This window comes from Apis mellifera, linkage group LG3, assembly GCF_003254395.2.
Source record: "Apis mellifera strain DH4 linkage group LG3, Amel_HAv3.1, whole genome shotgun sequence".
In the NCBI taxonomy this organism is placed as follows: Eukaryota; Metazoa; Arthropoda; class Insecta; order Hymenoptera; family Apidae; genus Apis; species Apis mellifera.
This window is the reverse complement of record NC_037640.1, coordinates 12,402,681-12,430,530: the sequence shown is the minus strand read 5'-3', so window position 1 is coordinate 12,430,530 and position 27,850 is coordinate 12,402,681. Positions and strand designations below refer to the sequence as shown.

Sequence of the window (27,850 nt, the reverse complement as noted above, 5' to 3'; positions counted from 1 at the left end):
ATAAACAGTCAATCAATAAATAGTCTTCGACGATTGAAGACGGTGAAAAATTTGTTGATTCTTTGGAAAAAAATCAAATTCAATTTGATGATTCTATCTTATAATAAAAAAAATATAATGTTTAAGAAAGTTGGATTGAGACGAGTTAATAGGAATAAATTTTTAATATCGTGGGAAAATTGTATGAAAATTCTTTGAAAAATTAATCGAGTTAATAGGAATAAATTTTTAATATTGTGTGAAAATTGTATGAAAATTCTTTGAAAAATAATCGAGTTCAATCTAATAATTCTATCTCATCAGTGAAAAAAAAAAAAAAATATAATATCTAAGAAAGTTGGACTGAGACGAGTTAATAGGAATAAATTTTTAATATCGTGCAAAAATTCTTTGAAAAATAATCGAGTTCAATAATTCTATCTGATAGTGAAAAAAATACAATGTGTAAAAATATTAGATCGAAACGAGTTAATGAATAGGAGTAAATTTTTAATATCATTAATATCGTGAAAATTGTATTAAAATTCTTAGAAAAATAATTGAGTTCAACCCGATGATTCTATCTCAAAAAAAAAAAAAATATAATGTTTAAGAAAGTTGGATTGAGACGAGTTAATAGGAATAAATTTTAAAATTTTAAATATTGTGTGAAAAGTGTATGAAAATTCTTTGAAAAATAATCAAATCCAATCCAATAATTTTAATTCAGTGAAAAAAAAAAAAATAGAATGTTTAAGAAAGTTGGATTAAAACGAGTTAATAGGAATAAATTTTTAATATTGTGTGAAAATTAAATATTGTATAAAAATTCTTTGAAAAATAATCGAATTCAATTCAATAATTTTATCTGATAGTGAAAAAAATATAATATTTAAGAATATTGGACTGAAATGAGTTAATGAATAGAAGTAAATTTTTAATACAAATTTTCAAATGATTACAATGATTTACAATGAAACTGAGATGAGTTAATGAATAATGAATAAATTTTTAATATAAATTTTCAAATGATTACAATGATTTACAATGACACTGAGTTAACGAATAATGAATAAATTTTTAATACAAATTTTCAATCCAATAATTCTATCTGATAATGAAAAAAATATAATGTCTATAAATCTTGGACACGAATTAACGAATAGGAATAAATTTTTAATATCGTATAAAAATTGACATTCTTTGACAAATAAGAATTCACAATGAAAGAAATTTGTTTGAAAAATATCCAATGTTTAAGAATCTTAGTGACAGTGATTTGAATTAATGAATAGGCATAAATTTTGAGTATCGTGAAATTTGCCAATTTTTTTTGAAAATTAATCCAATTAATTCGAATTCAATTGATGATTCTCAAAAAATTTCATTTAAAAAATGTCCAAAAATGTCTAAGAGTCTTGGAAGAATAATTTTTTAATATCGTATAAAAATCGACATTTTTTTGATTACAACAAATAATTCAAGTTCAATCAACGATCCTATCTCATAATGAAAAAAATTTGTTCGAAAAATAATTTCAATATTTGAGAATTTTGGACTACAATGAGTTAATGAACTAAAAAAAAAGTTAACAATTTAAACAATTTTTAATATATAAAATTATATGAAATTTGCCAATTCCTTGACAAATAAATAATGGATGTAAAGTAGAAGAATCTCGAATTCTTGTAATCGCATAATGCACTTCTTAATATCGTGAAATTTAATTATAGTGGAATATCGATTAACAATGGAGAAAATTTTTATTTGAATAATCCATCAGGCAGAAATAAATTTGAATTACGACTAAATAAAAAAATAATAAAAAAGATTAATATTAAATTATTAAGAATAAAAAAAAATTAAGAATTAATTTTACATAAATAAAAATAATTGATAAAAGAAAAATTAATAATATCGAATTTGGATTCCTAACTCGAGATAAAAAATATAATAAACGAAATTTTCTTACTTTTTAATCTAATTTTGAACAATTGAATTAACTGCAAAGATGAAATATTTTATTCACAAATAACGGATTAAAATAGATATAATTCAGTTGTAATTATCAAATTATTTATATAAATAATCCTATCTCTTCGACATTTTTCTTGCATACATTTTTCGTAAATGGAATTCTTCGTGGAATGAATAAATAAAAAAAAAAAAAAAAAAAAAAAAGAAAAAGAAAGAAGAAAGTTCTTAGAATAATAAATGCTTGATTTTTAATCTCGAGAAGAAAAAAAATGTAAAAGGGTCTTCTGCTTCTGAAAATGTCACGATCGTGTTGACATTTTTAAATTACTTTCATTTTTCAAGAGGATCTAAGACGCGAGCGAGCTTAATGAAGTTCTACCGTTGAAAAGAAAAAGGTGACAGATACTTTAAAAGCGATAAAAATTCTGTAAAATCATTCGTCTTCCGCTCCTGTTTGACAACGGAGAAATTTTAAAAATGTTAAAAAGATTTGTAATCATTGAACTCTTGAAATTATAAATAATTTAATAATTATTTATAATAATTATAAATAATTTTCTAACAATATTTAAATTATTATATATATATATAAATTTAAAATAAATACAAATATTTAATTTCTCTCGTAATATTAAAATTGATATTAAATATTTTTATTTATCTTTTCGAATCTAATAAAATTATTTCATATAAATTATGAGAAAGAAAGAAAAAAAAATATAAATCAAATATACAAATTAAGCAAAGTATCATCCTCGATGTAAAATTTCAAAAATCAAAAAGTTACGTAACACGTAATTCATTAGGTTTAAATATTCACGTCGCGCTTCATTTTTCTTTTTTTTTTTTTTTGTATTTCAAAATGTAATCAGCTTACGCGAGCGAAATGTAATTAACTGCGCGATTTAACCTTTGCAATAAAATTTTGATTATAATTTTAAAGATTCGCATCTTCTTTTTTTCTTAAAAAAAAAAAAAAAAAAAAAAAAATCTGAATTAAAAATATCCATCAATTTTTTAAAGAAAAATTTCCCTTCATCCGAATTATCCTTAAAAATTTGTAAATTGTACGCCAATGAATGTTGCGCGATTTGTCAAGATATCTGGGGAAATAATTGAAAAAAGGGAGAAGATATCAGCGAACGCTGCATCATCGGAACTAATGCAATATTCATTAGACCGCACATTGAATGTACGATTCCCGTAATTTCCTCTGCGATTTCATACAATTACCCTGTGAAACGAAAGCGTTAGTCTACGAAAGTATCACGAAGAAGAAGAGGAGGAGGAGGAGGAGGAGGAGGAGGAGGAAGAAGATTGCCGCGTCACTAGGGGATTTGAATCGATTGTTTCGGCTTAGTACATACTTCTACCGGACGAGTTTCGTTGGAAAACCTCATGTCTCGTGGACGTGATTTCTTTCTAAACCAACCGAAGAATAAAAAATCGTCTTTTCTTCTCTTTTCTTCCTTCTAATTTTTTCTCTCTTTAAAAAAAAAAAAGATACATTAAACTTGAAATTTTTACAGCTTAAATAAACGTGTAATATTATAAAATTTTCCTTTAATTAATGTAATACGCATCTTGCTCGAGGAATAAATTTTGTTTCTCCTTGTTATCTTTTAATCATTTGCCAAGTTCGGTTTCGTAATAAATATGGAGGAAAGGGGAGAAAGAGAATCGAACGATCGATGGATAATAACTCACCTTTTCTCGGTACACCGATTGCCTGCAGTCCTCGCATTAAGGCCGGCTAGTCAAGGTCCATGCAAGCTGATTTTTATATTCAGAAATCTGTAAAATCACGCACAGAAACAAACTGATTAGCCTTATGTTCACCGCGGTGAACTTTTCGTGATGAATATTTAATTTTTTTGTTGACATTAAAATCGCAATGAGAAATGGTGAGGAAAATGGTGTTCTCTCCGCCCACGAAAAAAAAGTGAGGTTAGGTACGACGCTGCTGTCAATCAAACGATCAAACTTTTCTCGAATTACGAATCGATTCTATTTTATTATTGCAACGAAAAAGCATATTTTGTCGAAAGATCAAATATAGATGGATAATTTATTCAAAAATAAAAGTTTCTTTCCAAAAAGATCCGATATATATATGTATATCGTTGATTGCATTAGACAGATATTAGAATTACATACGTAATATAAATCGATTTCGAATAGATTAATTATAACGATCGATTATATAATACATAACCTCTACGTATAAACAGGTAATTGGAATCTAAATCTAGGATTTTCAAATCTGAATTCACGAATGATCGACTTTATTTGGAATTGCTACTTCTTTCGTCTACTAACCTATCGTTTATCCTTGCTTCTTGTACGAAATTTCACAACAGATTAACTTTACACCACTATCCTTCGCATCGATCGTAAATCCGTTAACGAGATCCGATAAAATATTCGTATCCACTTACTAATTTTCACATATACATATTCCATTTTCCACTCTAGACACTCAATTGTCCCTGAAACGCTCAATTTAATCCCGATCTCGCCATTTACCACGATCTCGTTCCGATTAACGACCGATAGAATCGTAATTCGAATAGACGAGCTTGCACACTTTGCTTGCAGTCACAATACCCATTCGTTATACATTCAGAAATACGAATATTCTTAGAATAAGTTTCTACTCGCGAGAAAAATTCAGAATTTCGTAGCAAAACTGTCCACCGCATGTCGGTGAATCAAACGAATTGCTTCGCGCTACCGTCTCTTTACGCAGTATCACGTGATCGTGTCACGTGACGACGCCATATGCATAGCGCGAGCGGAAATTATACACGCGAGACCGCGCAATTCAAACACGGCGAAACATCATTTCATTATTTATCAATAAATATCGTAGATACAAATAAATGTATACGTAATACAATTCCAAGGTTTTTATTTTTTACTACAAATTCTCTTCGTTTCTTGATATTCAATAGCCATACAAAAAACTTTACATTACACGTACCCTACCTTTAGATTTCGAATCAGCTTGCATAGAAATGAAACGGCATTCCGGTTATGAGTGCAAAAGGACGAGTTTATTTACGGGCAACTTTACAATGAAAATGGAAAAGAAGAATGCAAAAGAAGGAAAAAAAAAAAAAAAGAGAAAATTCTAAAAGAAGAATCACGAGATTTTTCCCTGCTCGCATCAAGCGTCCTTATGACTGTTTTTTAATATTTCAACGCAGGAAGGAAAGGATAACAAAAAAAAAAAAAAAGTTTCCCACGATGCTATAGAAATATTTAATCTCGAAAGGAAAAATCTTCACACGAATCTTCTTCTTTATTAACCCTTTGCGCTCGAATAAAAGAAAATTTTCACGAGAATAGAGGAAATCGTTCGTTGAGAGGAAATTCACGAATATAAAAATAACAATTTTCGAAGAATCGAAACGAGTTTAATAAATTGATAAAAATTCTCCTTTCGAGAAAAGAAAAAAAAAAATCTTATTCATCCAGAAATAGAAATCACGTGAAATTTAATCGAAGTTAACGATTCATTCAACGTCCGACACGGATACCTTTTTTTTTTTTTTCCATTCCTCGCGCAACGCGACCAAAATACACGCTTTCCTCTCATTTCCACGATCCCTTTTTTTTTTTTTTCCGTTTCAGTTTCTACACTCTATATAAAATCCACAATAGGCAATTTAATAGGACGGTGCAAGGTTATCGCGCGCCACGTTGGAAACACAAAACGCGTTCGTATATGTTATAACACCGTCGCTCGTCCAAAGGTTAATACTTACGCTCCATACCAGAAAATGATCGGGATTACGTAACAATTTGTTTCGCCCGGCCGCTCTCCCGCAATACGTTTCGGCCCGTGGCCGAATTTTATCGATCGAAATTCCGCGCAACTAACGAGAGCAAATTGAACAATGCTATTTATCAACATACGCAGATTCCTGGTGTATCATCCGTGTATATCCTGTTCGAAAATTGTATCGCGCGCGCAGCGCGTGAAACCGTTTAAAATTAAATCGAAATATAACATTTTTCAGGTTAAACGGGATATAAAAAAAAATTAAATAAAACCCCCATCCCGCGTAATCGTTATCCCGAGTTAAAATATTTCCTTCGTCGAAGGACACCCGCATCGTTCGTGAAATTTTCGAAAAATGTTTTTCTTTTTCGCGCAATAAATGATTCTTTCTCTTTGATAAAAAAAAAAAAGTTACAATTTTTCTTTTCTTTTCTTTTTTTTTTTTAATATTTTCATCAATTCCATCAAATTATCGACGATATTTAATTTTCAATATTTAATTTTCACGAATACGCACGAATGTGTGTAATTTCGTTTACACGAGTAAACCAGAAACGATCGCACTCGCTCGTTTACTTTATACACTTAAATATCCACCGATACCGTGTTGTTTATCAGGTAACACGAGAGGACAGAATTTTGGAAACAACAAACTCGATGTCGATCATTTAAATTTTTACGACAGAAAAATTACGCGTTATTCGAGAAAATAAAATTTCGATATTCTATCCTCGTTTATGGCGGCTGTTCTTTCCATAAGATTTTTCATCGTTCACTCGCGTTGAATCGGACACGTTGTTATCGAGATACAAGTTAATAAAGATTAAATGTAACACTTTCACACGATTCGATTACCCGAAATTACGTCTCAGGTACTTTGAAATCGTAGCCCAATTGCAACGTTGCGATCGTTCGTGAAAAATATGAAACGGAAACAAACCGAAACTATCGTGTACGAGCGTCAATCGTCGCGTGTAAATAAAAATCGATGTAATAGGTCGACCTAAAAAAGTTTTTTCTCGAAAAATATTTATACGTGTTCCGCGTTCGCAACAAAAAAAAAAAAAAAAAATATCGCGTGAATTTTTTCGAGGAAAGCTAGGCGGTGGAAAAAATATTTCGTACGTAATATTTCGAATTCAATCGACGCTCACTGTGCAACTCACCTCGACTCACTTTATCTTATCTTCGGAGGAAGAGAGACGAAATTAATTCTTCCTACTCACTCCAAACAAAACAAGACTAATCGCTCGTGGAAACGAAAGCTTACTTCCAAGCAATACGACGAAAACATGACAACTGACTTGGTGTTACACGGTATTTTGAACCGATGGTTGGCCGACTCGCGGAACGCGTAAATGCTGCCCTCTCGCCATCCAACTTTAACTCGTAACGGCGCCACAGTGGTTCGAATAATTTATATTAATCGGAGAAAATTCATTCTCAAATTCGTGAAAAAAATAATTGCTTCGATGTATAATACCGTTTTTACGATTGGATTAAACAAAACACGTACGTTTTATTCCATATTTGACTCATATTGAACAACTTTTGTTTTTTAAGAAGCATATTTTTCTTGTTCCAGTTTAAGTTTGTTGCAAATTCGAAACGCTTTCAAAGTTGCATCTGATTACATCTTGATCATTTAAGCGTATGAGAATGACCAATGAGGATTGTCGCATTTTTCTTTTTTTCCAATAGAATAGATTCGACCAATCTCTTGTCAATTCGTAATACAAATCGTTCAATCTCATCCTTCTTACGTATCTCATTGTTCTTTTTAACGTTACATATTCCATATTTACTTCATCGATTTCTTTTCTATTTTATTTTAAGTTACACTACACTTTCATTTTCCTATATTATTCGCATATATTATACATCGATTAAATGCAACATTAATTCAATTCGTCTTCAACGAAATAACGAATTATAATAAAGCAATATTGTTCTAAATCTCATATAACCTCAAAATCGGATAAAAAATAATTTCGCTCGGTTAGATCCTATTGAAATTGACGCGCTGCACGAATCTTACGAATATTTATCCACGTATCGAACACGCGTTTCTTATATCCGCACATATCTTCGTATCCTTAAAAACTTTTGAGCGTCCGCTTGTTACCATCTCTTCTTCCACGACAACTTTATCCGTCGTACCGTCGATTATAATCGAGTAACGCAATTTATCGTGGAAATATGTTCGATATATTCGTCGTCCTCGTCTCTTATATACACACAACGTACGGGATGATGGAGAATAATTTTGCTTATCGAAACTCTTCTCTTAATCCTTCGTTACTACAGTCCCTCTCCATAAGATTTCACTCACGTGCTATAGTCTCCCTTCATAAGTTGCCACTGACGTGCTATAGTCTCTGTACATAAGATGCCACTGACGTACTGTAGTCTTTCTACATAAGATGGCGTATTACACTGTTCCTCCATGAGATGCCACTAATGTGCTATAGTCTCTGTACATAAGATGCCACTGACGTACTATAGCCTTTCTACATAAGATGGCGTATTACAGTTTTCCTCCATGAGATGTCACTGACGTATTACGAATGACTATAGTCTCTGTACATAAGATGCCATATGATGTACTATAGGCGATTAAAGGCGCTCTACGTAAAATATTACCGATATATTTATTAAGGGCAATATGTTATAATATATTATTAATTATATATATACATTATTAATTATAATATTAATTATAATATATATATATATGTGAAGAGCAAGTATAGTTGCTTTCCATAAGATGCCACTGACATATTAAGAGCGATTATAATATCTCTGCATAAGACGCCACTATGAACAATTACAGTCGCTCTCCATAAGATGTCACCGACGTTCTACGGCTGAAAGTCGTTCTACGTAAAATGACATATCAGCGACATATTATAGGTGACTATAGTCTCTCTGCATAAGATGCTATTATAAACGATTACAGTCGGTCTCCATAAGATGACGATCGAATTATCGTACATCGATATATAATATCTTTCCCTGGAAACGTAGCATTGGTATATTTGTTTCTCACGAGATTCCTCGATAATAAAAATCACCAATTAAAAAAAAAAATGGCGTAAACTCCAACAATCTTTCTCGAATAGATCTTTTTACCGCGAAATGGAAAAATGTAATAAACTTCTCGACTCAAAACTTCTGAAAACGTAAAGTTCGGAAAGGAAATCGGTTTCATCAACAATAACGAGATATATATATATATATATATCAGCCTCGAAACATGGAAGACGCGCAACACGCACAAGCATCCCCTCCATCATCCTGGTCGACGTTCATATAAATTCATCCATAATGCCCTAATGGAAGATTCCAACCCTGTTGTTTATTTACAACTCGATACCGATCTTTACACGAACAACTATCATCCGTTCAAGATACGAATGCTTGAAAAAACTCTCCGTTTCTCTCCGTTCTTCTGTTGAGGAGAATTTCGGATCGGATCGAGCGGGGCGAGGCGTGCCACGCCACCCTTCTCTTGGACAAGAAGGGAGAGGAGAGGGGGTGCTCTCGAGAAGATCCATTGTAGATGCGGAAGATTGGAAAAGGTGGTGTGCGCAATTTGGCGGGGTGGAAAGGGGTCAAGGATGATTAAGGGAGGCTCGTGTGTGGCGGGGAATCGGGGTCAATGGAATTCATCCCCCTCGGCCCGTGTCGACTGCTCCTTAGCCGCTTAAAAAATCCAACGCCTTCTTCCTCTTCCTCCCCTTTGTTCTTCTAACATCGTCTAAAGTTATCCGGAATATTCCATCCAATTCTATCCTCTCACAGGAATCTCTTTCTCTCTTCCTTCTTCTTCTTCTTCTTATTCGAAATTAATTAATTTATCTATTAATTCCGCCGATCTCTTTTCCTCATTCCTCTTACAGGAATCTCTTTTTCTCTTTCTTCTTTTTACTTCGTACTTCATAATTAATCGCAACCTCTCTCTCTTTCTCTCATTCGTCTCACAGGAATCTCTTTATTTCTTTCTTCTTCTTATTCCTTCGTAATTAATCCCAATCTCTTTCTCTTTCCCTCATTTCGTCTCAAAAGGAATCTCTCTTTTTTCTTCTTGCTCCTTCGTAATTAATTCCAATCCCTTTCCTTTTCCCTCATTCGTCTTACAGGAATTTCTTTATCTCTTCCTCCTTCTTACTCTTTCGTAATTAATTCCAATCCCTCTCCTTTTTCATCATTCGTCTCATAAAATTTCTTTCTCTCTTATCTTTTTCTCTTTCTTCTGTTTACTCCTTCGTAATTAATACCAATTTCTCTCTCTTTCTCCCATTTGTCTTATAGGAATCTCTTTCTCTCTTTCTCTTTCTTCTTCTTACTCCTTCGTAATTAATTAATTAATCAATTAATTCCGCCAATCCCTCTCCTTTTCTCCCATTCATCTCAGAGAAATTTCTTTCTTTCTTCTCCCTTCTTTTTCTCTCTTTCTTCTACTTCTTCTTATTCTTTCGCAATTAATTAATTAATCTATTAATTCCACCAATTCCTCTTCTTTTATCCCATTTCGTCTCAGAGCAATTTCTTTCTCTCTTCCTCCTTCTTTTTCTCTCTTTCTCTTTCTTCTTCTTACTTCTTCATAATTAATTAATTAATCTATTAATTCCACCAATCCCTCTCCTTTTCTCCCATTCGTCTCAGAGGAATTTCTTTCTTTCTTTCCTCTTCTTTTTCTCTCTTTCTCCTACTTCTTATTCTTTCGTAATTAATTAATTAATCTATTAATTCCACCAATTCCTCTCCTTTTCTCCCATTTCATCTCAGAGCAATTTCTTTCTCTCTTCCCCCTTCTTTTTCTCTCTTTCTTCTTCGTCTTCTTATTTCTTCATAATTAATTAATTAATTAATTAATTTATTAATTCCGCCAATCTCCTTTTCTCCCATTCATTTCAGAGGAATTTCTTTCTCTCTTCTCCCTTCTCTTTCTTTCTTTCTCCTTCTTCTTCTTATTCTTTGGTAATTAATTAATCTATTAATTCCACCAATTTCTCTCCCTTTCTCTCATTCGTCTCAGAAGAATCTTTTTCTCTATTCCCTCTTCTCTTTCTCTCTTTCTTCTTCTTATTCCTTCGTAATTAATTAATTAATCTATTAATTCCGTCAAACCAATTTAATTCCAAAACAATCCCTTTTCACTCGTCTCATAGGAATCTCTTCCTTTCTTCTCCCTTTTCTTTTTCTCTTCCTCCTTCTTCTTATTTTTTCGTAATTAATTAATTAATTAATCTATTAATTCTGCCAATTCCTCTCCCTTTCTCTCATTCGTCTTATAGGAATCTCTTTACCTTTTCCTTTTTCTCTTTCTCTCTTTCTTCTTCTTTTTATTCCTTCTTATTTCTAATTAATTATTTCTAATTAATTAATTAATCTGTTAATTCTATTCCAATTCCTCTCCCTTTCCTTCATTCATCTCATAGGAATCTCTTTCTCTCTTTTCTTTCTCTCTTTCTTCTTCTTACTCCTTCATAATTAATCCCAATGTCTCTTCCTTCCTCTCATTCGTCTCACAGAAATCTCTTTCTTTCCTTCTTCTTCTTACTCCTTCGTAATTAATCCCAATCCTTCTCCTTTTCTCTCATTCATCAATCTCTTTCTTTCTCTCTCTTTCTTCTTCTTCTTATTCCTTCATAATTAATTAATTAATCTATTAATTCCCTCTGCCTTTCCCTCATTCGTCTCACAGGAATCTCTTTCTCTCTTCTCTTTCTCTCTTTCTTCTTCTTATTTCTTCGTAATTAATTAATTAATTGATTAATTCTCTCTCCCTTTCCCTTATTCGTCTCACAAGAATCTTTTTATTTCTTCTCTCTCCTCTTTCTCTTTTCCTTCTTTTACTTACTCCTTCGTAATTAATTAATTAATCGATTAATCCGTCAAACTAATTTAATTCCAAACCAATCTCTCATTTGTTTCACAGGAATCTCTTTATCTCTTTCCCCCTTCTCTTTCTCTCTTTCTCCTTTTTATTCCTTTATAATTAATCCCAATGCCTCTTCTTTTCTCCCATTCATCTCAAGAAATCTCTTTCTCTCTTTCTTCTTCTTACTTCTTCATAATTTATTAATCGATCGATTAATTTCGATTCAATTTTTCCAAAAGTTTTTTTCGATCTCTAGTGACACCTTCGATCGGGTTTTCATTTTATCGCCTCGAGCACGGCCGCGTTAATATTTCCGCGATGGTAATTTGACACGAAATTTGACACGTTCACGTTTCGTTGGAGGAATATTTAATACACAGCCGTACCCTTTCGATCCTCGAAAATAAACTGAACGATAACAAGATTCTTCTCTCCCTCCCTCTCCCCCTCTCTCTTTTTTCAAATACGACTTTTCCACTTTTTAAAAAAGTCGAGCGAAAAAAGCGCGTTTGTCGAAAAACGAAAAATATTCCCGTGTCGAGTTTGAACGCGATACAAACGATACAGAATATGTACATATATATATATTTCCCCCCCCCCAAAACAGAAGAGAAACCGCTGTTCGAAAACAAAAAGCTTCGAAATTCGCGTACCGCGCTTCCCTCTCTTCTCGTTTTCCCGAAAATACGCGAGAACGAGAGAGAAAGCGAGAGTAAAAAAAAAGAAGGGAAGAGAAACGAATAATCTACGCTCGGTTCGAGTCGAGTTAGATTCCGACCATTATATCCGTTCTCTCGCGATCCGCTGGCGCGTCGACAGCGGCGGTTAAAATAAACCGCCGCGGCCTTCGATTGGATCGGGATCGATGCGCGTGCGCCTGCGCAGAAAGGAAGAATATTATTCGCTCGCTACGAACGAGAGAGACAGAGCGATTCGGATCGATCGATTAGGACTCGACTCGCACTCAACGAAGTTCGCTGCTAGTTCGCTGCGCGAATTAACATTCTTTCTTTCGAAGAATATTGTATATGTACGACATTTTCACGCTCGAAAGAGCGAATTATATTTTAATTAAAGAGTTGTATCATTTAGATGTATTTTTCGTGAAATATGAATATAAGTCTCTTCTAACACAGGTTTGTGTTAAAAAGGAGCGTTGACCGAAACTTGCTTAATTCGAGGAGTAGGATTAGAAGAAGAGACGTATTTCAGAGAGAGAGAGAGAGAGAGAGAGAGAGAGGGAAAGGTAAAGAAGTAAGAATTCGTGACAAAGCCTCCGTCTCGAAACTTTTCGGCTAATCAACCCGCGAAATTGAGAAGAGGGGAACCGAAAAACGAGGTTAAACGCGATTAACGCGGGGGGAGAGGAAAAAAGAGGGGAGGAGAGATTGAAACAATGTTTTCGAACGGAAAAAATCTGTTCTGTATTTTGTGTAAATTTCGATTACGATAGACACGAGAAAAAAAAAAAAGAGAAGGAAACAAAGGAAAACAGAGGAATCGGAGAGGAGAGAATTTTTCAAATATCCCTCGAAAAATATTTCCGCGTAACTAGAGATGGAATTTTTACATGTTGCTTCGATGAGGAAGGGGAAATTTTCGATGTAAAATTAAAGATTCGAAAAATTATCTCCGAACTTTTAAAAAAATCGATTATTTCAGAGAGGAAAATTAGTTACGCTAATATTAAATTAAACTGTCAATCATCTATCACGATTTTTATACGTAATAATCGTTTGATTAAAAAGAAGTCTTCCAGAGAAGCGTCTAATTACAACGCGTTTATTAAAAATCTTCTCGGTCGCGTTGCAACGAGTTACGACAATCCTTTGAAGTCCTTTCCTTCCCGCCAATTTCATTTCGTTCGTGTATTCGTTAATTATACCACAGCTGAGCGATTCCAAGGGAAAAATATTAAAAATCCGCTGCGTAAAATAAAATTGAAATATACAATACATATATATATATATACATATTTGAATCTATTTCTCGCTACGAGGTAAAAAAAAAAAGAAGCGTGAATATTATATTTTATTCCCTCCCAGGATAAATCTTGATAAAAATTTACATTTACGATTTTAATTAGAGAAAAAACGTACGTAACAAATTGCTCGCAAACTCCTTTTCATCTCTTTTTCGTTTTGAATTTTAAAACACCTTTTTATAAAATGAAAAAAATTTAAAAATAGATCGATTTCCCCGATCGAACTCGTCGAAAATAAGCGCGAAGCGTCTTCCTTTCGTCGAGGAAAGGAAAAAACGTCGCTCGAAGCTAAACGTTCGTCAAATTGGCCAGCGATCATCGAATTGAATCAATTCTCGTGAAAAAGTTCCATCGGCAAGTTGACAATCGGCAATCGAAGATCGAAACGATCGAGTCCACCGATTATTTCTGTCAATTCGTGAAAATTTTCGCCATCAAAAAAGCTGCGTGAATTAATATCTCCCCGTTCAAACAAAAGCTGTTTCATCGTTCCACTTGTCTTCTCTCTCTCTCTCTCTCTCTCTCTCTCTCTCTCTCTCTCTCTATTTTTTGCCTTCGATGAGACAACATCGCGGATCTCTCGTTAACCGCTGATTAAATAATGCGATTGACGCGCGCGCACACACACACATATATACACACACATTTTCACTCACGCTCATTCACACACACACACACACACACACACACACACACACACACACACACACACACACACACACACACACACACACACACACACACACACACACACACACACACACACACACACACACACACACACACACACACACACACACACACACACACACACACACACACACACACACACACACAGACACACACACACACACACACACACACACACACACACACACACACACACACACACACACACACACACACACACACACACACACACACACACACTTTCACTTACACACAAACGCACACACACAGAACCACACACACATTTTCATTCACGTTCACACACACGCGCGTGCACACACACACACAGAGATTCGTCGCAGGAATTGTGGAAAAATGGAAAGAGAAAAGAAAGAAAAATAGAAGAGTATCGAATCTTTCGACAAGTGATGAAAATATTGTCCGTTCTTCATCAATTTCTCTACTCTTAGAACGTTTCTTCTTAAAGTTTTTAAAGATCGAGTATTTTTGCATTTATTTCGCACTTGACGAATGATGTGCGATTAACGATCGATGCGTCCTCGATCTTGGAACATTCCCCTTCGACCTCATCCATCTGATCCGATTCAAACGAGAAATTTAAATCCAAAAGCTGCGCGTACGATGCATCACTTCCCAAGATTTTTCCATTTTCGTGTAATAAAATAGACACAAACGCGCCACGCGTTTACAAGATTTCTTTCCGTTTCGTAAAAGATGGATTGCTTCGATGCAGCACGCTTGTATAAAAGGAAAAAAAAGAAAGGGAGGGAGGAGGATGATATTTTGTTATCGTGAAAGAGGATGACACGTCTGGAGAAACATTTTGGAAAATATTCGAGAACGTTTCGAGAAACACGGTGGCCAGGCAAGTAAAGTGATATAAATTGTAAACGGGGAGGGGGAGGGTGAAAAAAAAAAAAGGAAACCGTTGAAAAAATTGGATTAATTATTGCCACGGAATTTTTATTAATAAGAATTCGCCTGGCAATTCCATGGAAATACTGCGGAATGTAGAGGGAGGGGGAGGGGGAGGGGGAGAAAAATGATTGCGCGAGCACGTATACGTACGCGCTATTTAATTAGATTTTCCTTTTGTCCTCCGCGTTTCAACGTTGATTATTTGTTATTACTTGTTTCAAAGGCGCCGTTCGGATCGAGAGATGTGTAAGGGGAGGGGGAAAGGAGAGAAAAATTGTTGACAATTCGACGAGGTGTATATACAAGTGTAAGGATGATATCGTGTCTTGAAACAATTGTGTATTATAAGGTGTAAAGAGAGATTATATTGGTGTTTGGAAGAGTTAATACAGATGAAAATTGTTTCTTTTCAATTTTTATTATTTGAACATTAAATGTGAATTCATGTATTGGTATATTTATATTTGGAAATGTTTCTTTTTATTAATTTCAAACATTTGAATGTTGAGTCTCTTTATATATTAATATAAAGAGACATTATATTCATGTTTGAAAGAGTTAATGCAGACAAAAATTGTTTCTTTTCAATTTTTATCATTTGAATATTAAGTGTGACATCATGTATTGGTGTAGAGGTCATATTTATATTTGGAAATGTTTCTTTTTATTAATTTCAATCATTTGAACGTTGAGTCTGTTTATATATTAATATAAAGAGAGATTATATTCATGTTTAAAAGAGTTAATGCAGACAAAAATTGTTTGTTTTTAATTTTTATCATTTGAATATTAAGTGTGACATTATATATTGGTATAGAGATTATATTTATATTTGGAAATGTTTCTTTTTATTAATTTCAATCATTTAAACGTTGAGTCTCTTTATATATTAATATAAAGAGAGATATTCATATTTGGAAGAGTTACAGATTTGGAAGAATTGCAGATTTAAAGATAAAAATTGTTTCTTTTTAATTTTTATTATTTAAATGTTAAATATGATTTCATATATTGGTATAGAAATCATATTCACATTTGGAAGAGTTAATGTAGATGAAAATTGTTTCTTTTTATTAATTTTAATCATTTGAACGTTAAGTCTCTTTATATATCATATATTTATATTTGGAAGAGGAGTTAATGCAGACAAAAATTGTTTCTTTCATATTGGAAATTCATATTGGAAGAGTATTTAATGCAGATATAAAATTGTTTCTTTTTTATTTTATTAATTTTCATTATTTGGAGGTTAAGTCTCTTTACATATAGAGATCATATTTATATTTAGAAGAATTAATGCAGATAAAAGTTGTTTTTTTTATTTTCATGTTCATTTTTTTTTATATTCATGTTTGAAAGAATTAATGCAGACAAAAATTGTTTCTTTCCAATTTTTATTATTTGAAGTGTGACTTCATATATTATATAGTATAGAGATCATATTTATATTTGGAAGAATTAATGCAGATGAAAATTGTTCCTTTTTATTAATTTTAATCATTTAAACATTAAGTCTCTTTATATATTGATAGATATATTGATAAAGAGAGATTATATTTATATTTGAAAGAATTAATGCAGACAAAAATTGTTTCCTTTCAATTTTCATTATTTGAATATAAGTCTCTTTATATATTGATATAAAGAGAGATTATATTCATGTTTGAAAGAATTAATACAAACAAAAATTGTTTCCTTTCAATTTTCATTATTTGAATGTTAAGTCTCTCTATATATTGATATAAAGAGAGATTATATTCATATTTGAAAGAATTAATGCAGACAAAAATTGTTTCTTTTCAATTTTCATTATTTGAATGTTAAGTCTCTCTATATAAAGAGAGATTATATTTATATTTGAAACAGTTAAAATTATCTTTTTCATTTTATTAATTTTAATCATTTGAACATTAATTCTCTCTAAACATTAATATAAAGAGAGGTTACATTCACATTTGGAATAGTTAATGCAGACTGCAAAATTATTTCTATTTCATTGTACCAATTTCAATTGTGCTCTCTGAACAGTTAAGCCTGATTTCAAACTGATTTAGAAACGAGATATTTTTCATTCTATTCGAATAACGCTATGTTCTCTAGATTATAATCAAAAACAAAAACCAAAAAATATTCATGCAACGCATGAATTTTAATCCCATTTGCTTTGTTCCATTTATACAGTTATCCTACTCTAACGATAGAATCAAAACGTTGCGCATTTCCTCCCATCGTTTCGTGATAAAATTTGTACCATTTATAAATTTCGAATCGATATCCGATTTCCACTCGATCGTTTCTCTCGAAAATTCAACTTTTCAAAAGAAATTTTGAAAAACGAAAAAAAGAAAAAATCTAATCAAAAGCAAAAATTGTTTCTTTTTCATTTTTTATTATTTCAACGTTAAGTCTCTCCAAAGAAAGGTTATATTCATGTTTGAAAGAGTTAATACAGGCAAAAATTGTTTCTTTTCAATTTTCATTATTTGAATATCAAGTGTGACTTTATGTATTGGTATAGAGATCATATTTATATTTGGAAATGTTTCTTTTTATTAATTTCAATCATTTGAATCATTTTAAGTCTCTTTATGTATTAAATTATTATGTATTATATTATAAAGAGAGATTGTATTCATGTTTGAAAGAGTTAATGTAGACAAAAATTGTTTATTTTCAATTTTTATTATTTTAATATTAAGTGTGACTTCATATATTGATATAGAGATCATATTCATATTGGAAGAGTTAATGCAGATGAAAATTGTTTCTTTTCAATTTTTATTATGTGTGATTTCATATATTGGTATAGAGATCATATTTGAAAGAGTTTAATTAAAATAAAAATTGTTTCTTTTTTATTTTATTAATTTTAATTTGAATATTAAATTTCTTTATATATTGGTATAAAGAGAGATTACATTCATATTTGAAAGAATTAATGCAAACAAAAATTGTTTCTTTTTATTAATTTTAATCATTTAAACCTTTATCTCTCTTTATATATTGATATAAAAAGAGATTATATTTATATTTGAAAGAATTAATTCAGACAAAAATTGTTTTCAATTTTTATTATTTGAACGTTAAGTCTTTTTACATAATAATATAAAAAAAGATTATATTCACATTTGGAAGAGTTAATTAATAAAATAAAAATTGTTTCCTTTTTTATTTTATTAATATTAGTCATTTGAAGGTTAAATCTCATTATATATTGATATAAGAAGAGATTATATTCATGTTTGAAAGAATTAATGCAGTTGAAAATTGTTTCTATTTAATTTTTATTATATGTTAAATATGACTTCATATATTAGTATAGAGATCATATTTACATTTTAAAGAGTTAATGCAGATGAAAATTTCTTCATGTTTCTTTTTATTAATTTTAATCATTTAAACATTAAATCTCTTTATATATTATATTTATATTTGGAAAAAGAGACAAAAATTGTTTCTTTTCAATTTTCATCATTTGAATATTAAATGTGACTTCATATATTGGTATACAGATCATATTCATATTGGAAAAGTTAAAATATAAAATTGTTTCTTTTTTATTTTATTAATTTTCATTATTTGAACGTTAAGTTTCTTTATATATTGTTGATATAAATAGAAGTTACATTCATATTTAGAAGAGTTAATTAATATAAAAATTGTTTCTTTTTTATTTTATTAATTTTATTATATATTTATTTTATTATTTGAACATTAAGATCTCTTTATATATTATATTTATATTTGGAAGAGGAGTTAATGCAGATAAAAATTGTTTCTTTTCAATTTTCATCATTTGAATGTTAAGTGTGACTTTACATATTGGTATAGAAATCATATTCATATTTTGAAGAGTAATGCAGACAAAAATTCTTTCTCTTTATTAATTTTAATCATTTAAACCTTTACCTCTGTTTATATATTGATATTATATTCATATTTGAAAGAATTAATGCAGACAAAAATCGTTTCTTTTTAATCTTATTAATTTTTATCATTTAAATGTCAAGTGTGACTTCATATATTGATATAGAAATCATATTCATATTTTGAAGAGTAATGCAGACAAAAATTCTTTCTTTTTATTAATTTTAATCATTTAAACCTTTACCTCTCTTTATATATTGATATTATATTCATATTTGAAAGAATTAATGCAGACAAAAATCATTTCTTCTTTATTTTATTAATTTTTATCATTTGAATGTCAAGTGTGACTTCATATGTTAGTATAAACATCATATTCAAATTTTAAAGAATTAATACAAACAAAAATCGTTTCTTCTTTATCTTATTAATTTTCATTACTCGACTCATCGAATGTTGTTGTATTTCTTCTGATCACGAAACGAGTTTAAAGACGATATTCGAACGAAACAACAACAGAACCCCATCATTCCTCAATATTTCACTCTCGCATTCCTTCCACGTGTGAAAAATCAACTACGAATAGCTCGTTCGAGGATTGGTTATATCGCTCGAGGAGAAGAATAATCGACGAGCGAAGGGGAAGGGAGGGTGGAGATTAATTAAAGCACAAATGGAACGTAATTCATCGGACGATCCCAAGGTAAATCCAATTTTTCTTCACCGCTCCGCTCAAATCGTTCTCCCCCCTCTCGGAAAATTTCCGTTTCATTTTCGAAACGAGAATTTTTCCACCGTCTAAATTTCACCAACGTGTATATATATATATATATAAGAGAAACATTGGAAATTTAATCTCGGTGGTGGAATCTTTTCTGTCGACTGTTAAAAAAAAGGAAGAAAAAGAAGAAAGGAGAAAGAAAGGGAGAAAGAGAAAGAAAACTAATTGAAATGTAGAGAGAAGAAGAGAGAAGAGAAGAGAAGAGAAGAGAAAAGAAGAGAGAAGAGAAGAGAAGAGAAGAGAAGAGAAGAGAAGAGAAGAGAAGAGAAGAGAAGAGAAGAGAAAAGAAGAAAAGAGAAGGAAGAGAAGAGAAGAAAAGAGAAGAGAAGAGAAGAGAAGAGAAAAGAGAAGAAGAGAGAAGAGAAGGAAGAGAAGAGAAGAGAAGAGAAGAGAAGAGAAAAGAAGAGAGAAGGAAGAGAAGAGAAGAGACGAGAAGACAAGAGAAGAGAAGAGAAGAGAAGAGAAAAGAAGAGAAGAGAAGAGAAGAGAAGAGAGAGAGAGAGAGAGAGAGAGAGAGAGAGAGAGAGAGAGAGAGAGAGAGGAGTTAAAGGAAAAAAGAAGTTTCGGTTTCGATGAAATCGAAAAATGGTTTGTGAAGATTCAGAGGATAGATTGATTTTGTGTACGTGAATGAAATTTACGAAATATTGGAGATTTAATCTCGTAGAAATCGGCTTCTCGCTTGACTCTATAAAGAAAGGGGATATAAAAAGATATTAATTGAATTGTGAAAGGGAAAAATAGAAGGAGAAGGAAAAGGAATTAATTAAGGGGATAAATGAAAATACGTGATCTTCCGTGATAATTTCAGGTGGATTCGATTTTCCATCCGATTTTTCCTGGGAAATTTCCCTTTCATTTTGGAATTTTTTCTCCAAATTTCACAAATTGTATACAATAAAGAGAATGTATTAGTAGAATGATCCAAGAGAATTTAATTTATTAATTAAATTATCGATTTAAAAAAATTTTCTATCCGATTTTTCCAAGGAAATTTCCCTTTTATTCTCGAATCCTTTTTCCAAATTTCACACAAATTGTACACAATAAAGAGAATGTATTGGTAGAACAATCCAAGAAAATTTAATTTATTAGTTAAATTATCGATTTATTAAGATAAAAAAATTTTCCATCCGATTTTTCCCGGAAAATTTCCCTTTCATTGTCGACAAACAGTCGAATCCCTTCTCAAAATTGTACACAATAAAAATATATGAATATATTGTAGAAATATATCCAAGAGAATTTAATTTAGTGATTAAATTATCGATTTAAAAAAATTTTCCATCCGATTTTTCCAGGGAAATTTCCATTATTCAATTTTCATTATCGAATTCCTTTTCCAAATTTCACAAATTGTATATAATAAAGTGAATGTATCAGTAGAACAATCCAAGAGAATTTAATGTATTAAATATTAAATTATCGATTTAAAAAAATTTTCCATCCGACTTTTCCAGGGAATTTTCTCTTTCATTCTCGAAATTTCACAAATTGTACACAATAAAGCGAATGTATCGTAGAAATATATCCAAGAGAATTTAATTTATTGAATAAATTATTGATTTAAAAGAATTTTCCATCCGATTTTTCCAGGAAAATTTTCCTTTCATTGTCGAATAAACAGGCGAATCTCTTCTCCAAATTTCACATAATGAAGCGAATATATCAGTAGAATGATCCAAGAGAATTTAATTTATTAATTAAATAATCGATTTATCAAGATCATACTAAAAAAATTTTCCATCCGATTTTTCCTAGGAAATTTCATTGTCGAATTCCTTTTGCAAATTTTACAAATTGTACACAATAAAATGAATGTATCAGTAGAATGATCCAAAAGAATTTAATTTATTGATTAAATTCTTAATTAAATAATTAATCTTTGATTAAATTATCAATTTAAAAAAATTTTCCATCCGATTTTTCCAGGAAAATTTTCCTTTCATTCTCGAATTCCTTCTCCAAATTTCACATAAATTGTACACAATAAAGCGAATGTATCAGTAGGACGATCCAAGAGAATTCATTAATTATTAATTAAATTATCGATTTATCAAGATAAAAAAATTTTCCATCCGATTTTTCCCGGAAAATTTCCCTTTCATTGTCGACAAGCAGTCGAATCCTTTCTCCAAATTTCACAAATTTGGATAATAAATACACAATAAAGCGAATATATTGTAGAACAATCCAAAAAAATTTAATTTATTAATTAAATTATTAAGATACGCTAAAAAAATTTTCCATCCGATTTTTCCTGGAAAATTTCCCTTTCATTGTCATTTCCCTTTCATAAACAGACGAATCTCTTCTCCAAATTTCACATAATGAAGCGAATATATCAGTAGAACAATCCAAGAGAATTTAATTTAGTTAGAATTTAATTAGTTAAATTATCGATTTGTCAAGATACGCTACAAAAATTTTCCATCCGATTTTTCCAGGGAAATTTCCCTTTCATTCTCGAAATTTCACAAATTGTACACAATAAAGCGAATATATCGTAGAACCATCCAAGAGAATTTAATTTATCGATTAAATTATCGATTTATCAAGATTCTCCATCCGATTTTTTCGATTTTGAAAAAATTTCCCTCTCGTTCTTTTAAAAACATTCGAACTCTTCCTCCTCTAAATAACGTATGACGTTGAAAAATTTAATTGTAGAATCTGGTCTGAAAAGTTTAATCCACAACAGAATTCAATCAAATATAAATGAATATAAATCAAATATGAACGAATATGAATGAATATAAATGAAACGGGATCTTTAACGATTTAAGGCGGATTTGACTTTCGATTTTTCTCGACAAATTCTAGAAATTTCACGATTTCTGCACGACGTTGAAAATTTAATTTCGATCATAGAATCGTTGAATCTGTTTTCATTGAAAAGTCTAATTCAGGAGGATTTAATTAACGAGTATAAATGAAACGCGATCTCTGGTAATTTAGGATAGCATTCAAATACAGTTCTCCGATTTTTCTCGTTCCTCCAGAGGCACATTTCCCTTTCATTCACGACAGATGGCGAATTCCTTCGGATAATATATGAAACGTTGAAAAATATAAGCTCGATCGTTGAATCGACTCTGAAAAGTTTAATCCAAGACTATTAAATGAAACGTGATTTCAATTTACATCACAATTTAAGATACATTCAAATTTTCACTTTGACTTTTCTCCAGAAAAATTTTTCTTTCATTCTGAAAATTGACGAATTTCTTCTTCAAATTTTACGTAGAAATAACATGAAATATTGAAAAATATAATCTGATATGTAGAATCGACTCTAAAAAATCTAATTCAAAATTATTAATTAATTCCTTCTTTAAATTTTACATAAAAATGACATGAAACATTGAAAAATAAATTATAATCTGGTACGTAGAATTGATTTTGAAAAGCCTAACCCAAGATTATTAAATGAAATGTGATTTCAATTTAAATTAATCACAATTTAAATTAATCACAATTTAAGATACATTCAAATTTTCACTTTGATTTTTCTTCAGAAAATTTTTTCTTTCATTCTGAAAATTGACGAATTTCTTCTTCAAATTTACGTAAAAATTGAAAAATTTAATTTTAATCATAATTTTAATCAGTCTTGAAAATCTAACATATTAAATGATTTCTCAATTTAAGATACATTTATTCCTTTAAATTCCGCGTGTGACGTGAAATATCGTGTAAAATCAATCTAAAAATCTAATTCACCATGTGTGGAATTCGTATGTTCTTTTTTTCTTTTTCTTTTTTTTTTCTTCTTGAACCACAAATTTAGAAAATATTTATATATATATATATTTAAATCGACGTTTCAATTAAGGAGTATATAAATGAAACACGACCCTCGACAATCTAACACAGACTCGACTTTTGTTCGAATTTTCCTCCTCCAAAATCTTCCTTCTTCATTCTCAAACAAAAAAAAGAAATAATCTAAAACATCCTCCTCCTTCTCCTCATCCTTCTTCTCCTTCTCCAAAATCTCTTCATTCTCAAACAAAAAAAAAAAACAATCTAAATATTCTCCTCCTCCTTCTTCTTCTCTTCCTCCTTCTCCTTCTCCTCCTCCTTCTCTTTCCTCCTCTCTTCATTCTCAAACAAACAAAAAAAAATAGTCTAAATATTTTCCTCTTCCTTCTCCTTCTTCTCTTCCTCCTTCTCCATCTTTTTCTCCTCTTTCTCCTCTTCCTTCTCTTTCCTCCTCCAAAATCTCTTCATTCTCAAACAAACAAAAAAAAAACAATCTAAACATTCTCCTCCTCCTTCTCTTTCTTCTCTTCCTCCTTCTCTTTCTTCTCTTCCTCCTTCTCTTTCTTCTCTTCCTCCTTCTCTTTCTTCTCTTCCTCCTTCTCCTTCTCCTCCTCCTTCTCTTTCCTCCTCTCTTCATTCTCAAACAAAAAAAACAGTCTAAACATTCTCCTCTTTCTCCTCCTCCTCCTTGTCCTCCACAATCTCTTCATTCTCAATCAAACAAAAAAAACAGTCTAAACATTCTCCTCCTCCTTCTTCTCTTTCTTCTCCTTCTTCTCCTCTTTCTTCTCCTCTTTTTCTTTCTTCTCTTTCTTCCTCTCTTCATTCTCAAATAAACAAAAAAAAACAGTCTAAACAGTCTCCTCCTTCTCTTTGTTCTCCTTCTTCTTCTCCTTTTTCGCCTCCTCCTTTTCTTTCTTCTTTTTCTTCCTCTCTTCATTCTCAAATAAACAAAAAAAAACAGTGTAAATATTTTCCTCCTTCTCCTCCTTCTCCTTCTCCTCCTCCTTCTCTTCCACAATCTCTTCATTCTCAATCAAACAAAAAAAAAAAACAGTCTAAATATTCTCCTTCTTCTTCTCCTTCTCCTTCTCCTCCTCCTCCAAATCTCACGATTGTACATAACGCGAAACGTTGGAAATTTAATCTCGGCCCTTGGCTCCTCCCTCGGCTCTCCACCGCCACCACCATCGCCACTAGGGAAAGAATGGGAGAGGGGACACGATGTTCGAGAGACCTCGATTCACCTTATATATACACACCTTTCCTTCGAGTCGCGGAGCCACGTTCCCCTCCTCCCTCTCCCCCTCCTCCCACCTTTGGAAGCGTTCCACCAGGCCGGATATCTCGCCCCGGGGAGACTTTGAACGCGAGAATCAAGACCAGGCCCTCGTCATTTTCCTCACAATCTCTCTCTTTTCTCTCTATTCTCCGAGGGCACGGAAACGTATCGAGGAATATCCCCTCGCCGTTCGCGTTGCAATTTGCTTAAAGATTTATCATCCGACCCTTCCGCGTCTCGTTCGACGAGGATGGCGGAAAGCAACCCCTCCACCTTCCCTTCTTCTCAATTTCGGTTCAGGCGCAGATATCGCGCGAATAATTTTATGATTGAGAGACGATCGAATCTTCCTTTCGTTGAAAAGGAGAAGGCCTACCATCGTAAGAGGAGGAAGAGGAAGAGGAAGCCTACTATCATAGGAAAAGGAGGAGGAGGAAGAGAAGAAAAAGGAGAAGGAGGAAGAGAAGGAGGAGAAGAAGAAAGAGGAAGAGAAAGAGGAGCAGAAAGAGAAGGAAGAGAAAGAGGAGCAAAAAGAGAAAGAAGAGCAGGAGGAGGAGAAGGAGCAGGAGGAGGAGAAAAAAGAGGAGAAGAAAATAGAGGAGGAGAAGAAGGAGAAAAAACAGAAGGAGGAAGAGGCATACTATCATAGGAGGAGGAGGAAGAAAAGAAGGAGCAGGAGAAAGAAAAGGAGAAAAAAAAGGAGAAGGAGGAGGTTTACTATCATAGGAGGAGGAGTACGAGGAGGAGGAGAAAGAGAAAGAAAAGGAGAAGGAGAAGGAGGAAGAGGAGGAGGAGGAAGAGGAAGAGGAGCAGAAAGAGAAGGAAAAGAAAGAGGAGCAGAAGGAGAAGGAAAAGGAGAAGGAGAAGGAAAAGGAGGAGAAGGAGAAGGAAGAGGAGAAGGGGGAAGAGGAAAAGGAGCAGAAAGAGAAGGAAGAGAAAGAGGAGCAGAAGGAGAAGGAAAAGGAGGAGGAGAAGGAGGAGGAGAAGGAAAAGGAGAAGGAGGAGAAAGAGGAGGAGAAGAAGGAGAAGAAAAAGGAGAAAGAGGGGGAAGAGGAAGAGAAGGAGAAGGAGGAAGAGGAAGAGAAGCAGAAGGAGAAGGAAGAGGAAGAGGAGAAGAAGGAGGAAGAAGAGATTTATTATTGTAGAAGGAGGAGGAGAACAAGGAAAAGAAAAAGGAGAAAGAGGAGGGGAAGAGGGAGAAAGAAAAAGAGAGGGGAGGACGAGGAGGGGAAAGAGGAGGCCTACCATCGTAGGAGGAGAAGGAGGGGGCTTATCATCATAAGTGGAGGAGGAAAAAGAAGAGAAGGTAAAGAAAGAGGAGGAGGAGGAGAAGGAGGAAAAGGAGAAGGAGGAGGCCTTCTATTGTAGGAAGAAGAGAGGGAGGAGATAAAGGAGGAGGTAAAGGAAGAATAATGAGAGTAACGTACGTTTACTCTTCGATAGGCGAGACTGAAAGGGAGACGATTATATTTTTCCCTGGGCGAATACTCACTGGGGAATATCTAAGAAGTCTTGTTGTTGCTGTTATTGTTGAGAGAAAATGTGAATGGAAGAGTTTTCAGGGATTCGTGTGTGGTTTCTTTCTTTCTTTTTTTTTTTTTCCGTTTGGATTATAGATTTGGAAAGAAGTTATATTTACCTTTCTCTTTCTTTTTTTTTTTTTTTTTCGTAAATCGACGCGTACGCGATTATAGTTTTTCCCGAGCGCACATTCTGGGGAATATTCGTGAAGTCTTGTTGGGGGAAAATTTGACGGAAGAATTTTTAGGGACTCGTGTGTGGTTTCTTTTTTTTTCTTCTTCTTGGATCACAGATTTAGAAAGTATTTATATATATATTTTTTTAAAATCGACGTTTGAAGATGTACACGATTACAGTTTTCCCCGAATGTACATTCTAGGGAATATTCGCAAGATCTTGTTGGGGGAAAATGTGACGGAAGAATTTTTAGAGATTCGCGTGTGATTTCTTTTCTTTTTTTTTTTTTTTCTTGGATCACAGACGATATGACGGAGACTTTCAAAAAGTCTTCTCGTATCACAGATTTGAAAAATATTTATATCTTTTTTCAAAATCGACGTTTGGAAAAAAGAAACGCGTACACAATTATATTTTCCCTCGGATATACTTTGGAAAATATCCGCGAAGTCTCTCGTGTCTGGGAACGAGTTTTAATATATTTTCAGGCACAAATTTGAAAAATATCTTATATTTTCTTTCCTCTTCAAAATCGACACTCGAATCGGAGAGGAACGATCATTTCGAAGAATTTCCTTCGGAAGAAGAATCGGGGAATTAGACGACGATCGAAAGATCAAATGGGGGAGCCGGATCGGATTAACGGGAACGGGAGAAGGAGTGAAACGATCGACGAAAGTCGGCTACGGTTCGTTAATCCATCGGCGCGTAATTGAGAATGAAAAATTCACGAGACGGGGCGCGTCTCACGAAGAAGGGCGGCGAGTTCATCGATCAACATCGACCCCGTGCAAAAAGATAACTCTACAACTGTCTGCCGTTAGCGATCGACGAGAGAGAGAGAGAGAGAGAGAGAGAGAGAGAGAGAGAGACAGAGAGAGTGAGAGAGAGTGAAAGACAAACAGAGACAGAGAAAGAGAGACAGACAGACAGACAGACAGACAGACAGACAGACAGACAGACAGACAGACAGACAGAGAGAGAGAGAGAGAGAGAGAGAGAGAGAGAGAGAGAGAGAGAGAGAGAGAGAGAGAGAGAGAGAGAGAGAGAGAAGACCACCCCACACACACACACACACACACACCACACACACACACACACACACACACACACACACACACACACACCACACCACACACACACACACACCACACCACACACACACACCACACACACACACACACACATTTTCGCTCTCTTTCACACACACATGCACACACACACTTTCACTCTCG

The 27,850-nt window shown here is 32.6% G+C and overlaps 1 protein-coding gene across 7 annotated transcripts in view; it reads right to left on the bottom strand.

Moving 5' to 3' along the window:
* LOC412956 (heparan sulfate glucosamine 3-O-sulfotransferase 1) overlaps positions 1-27,850 on the bottom strand; it is a 162,612-nt gene that overhangs the window by 75,185 nt on the left and 59,577 nt on the right. For 2 of the 7 annotated variants that reach the window (XM_016911310.2, XM_396407.6), the window contains one exon: positions 3,664-3,750. The gene's annotated coding sequence lies outside the window, so the exon portion shown is untranslated. Of the gene's footprint in view, positions 1-3,323; positions 3,443-3,663; positions 3,751-4,275; positions 4,700-6,909; positions 8,312-27,850 lie in introns of those variants that run through there. The other 5 variants (XM_016911313.2, XM_026439827.1, XM_016911312.2 and 2 more) reach the window with 5 other exon arrangements.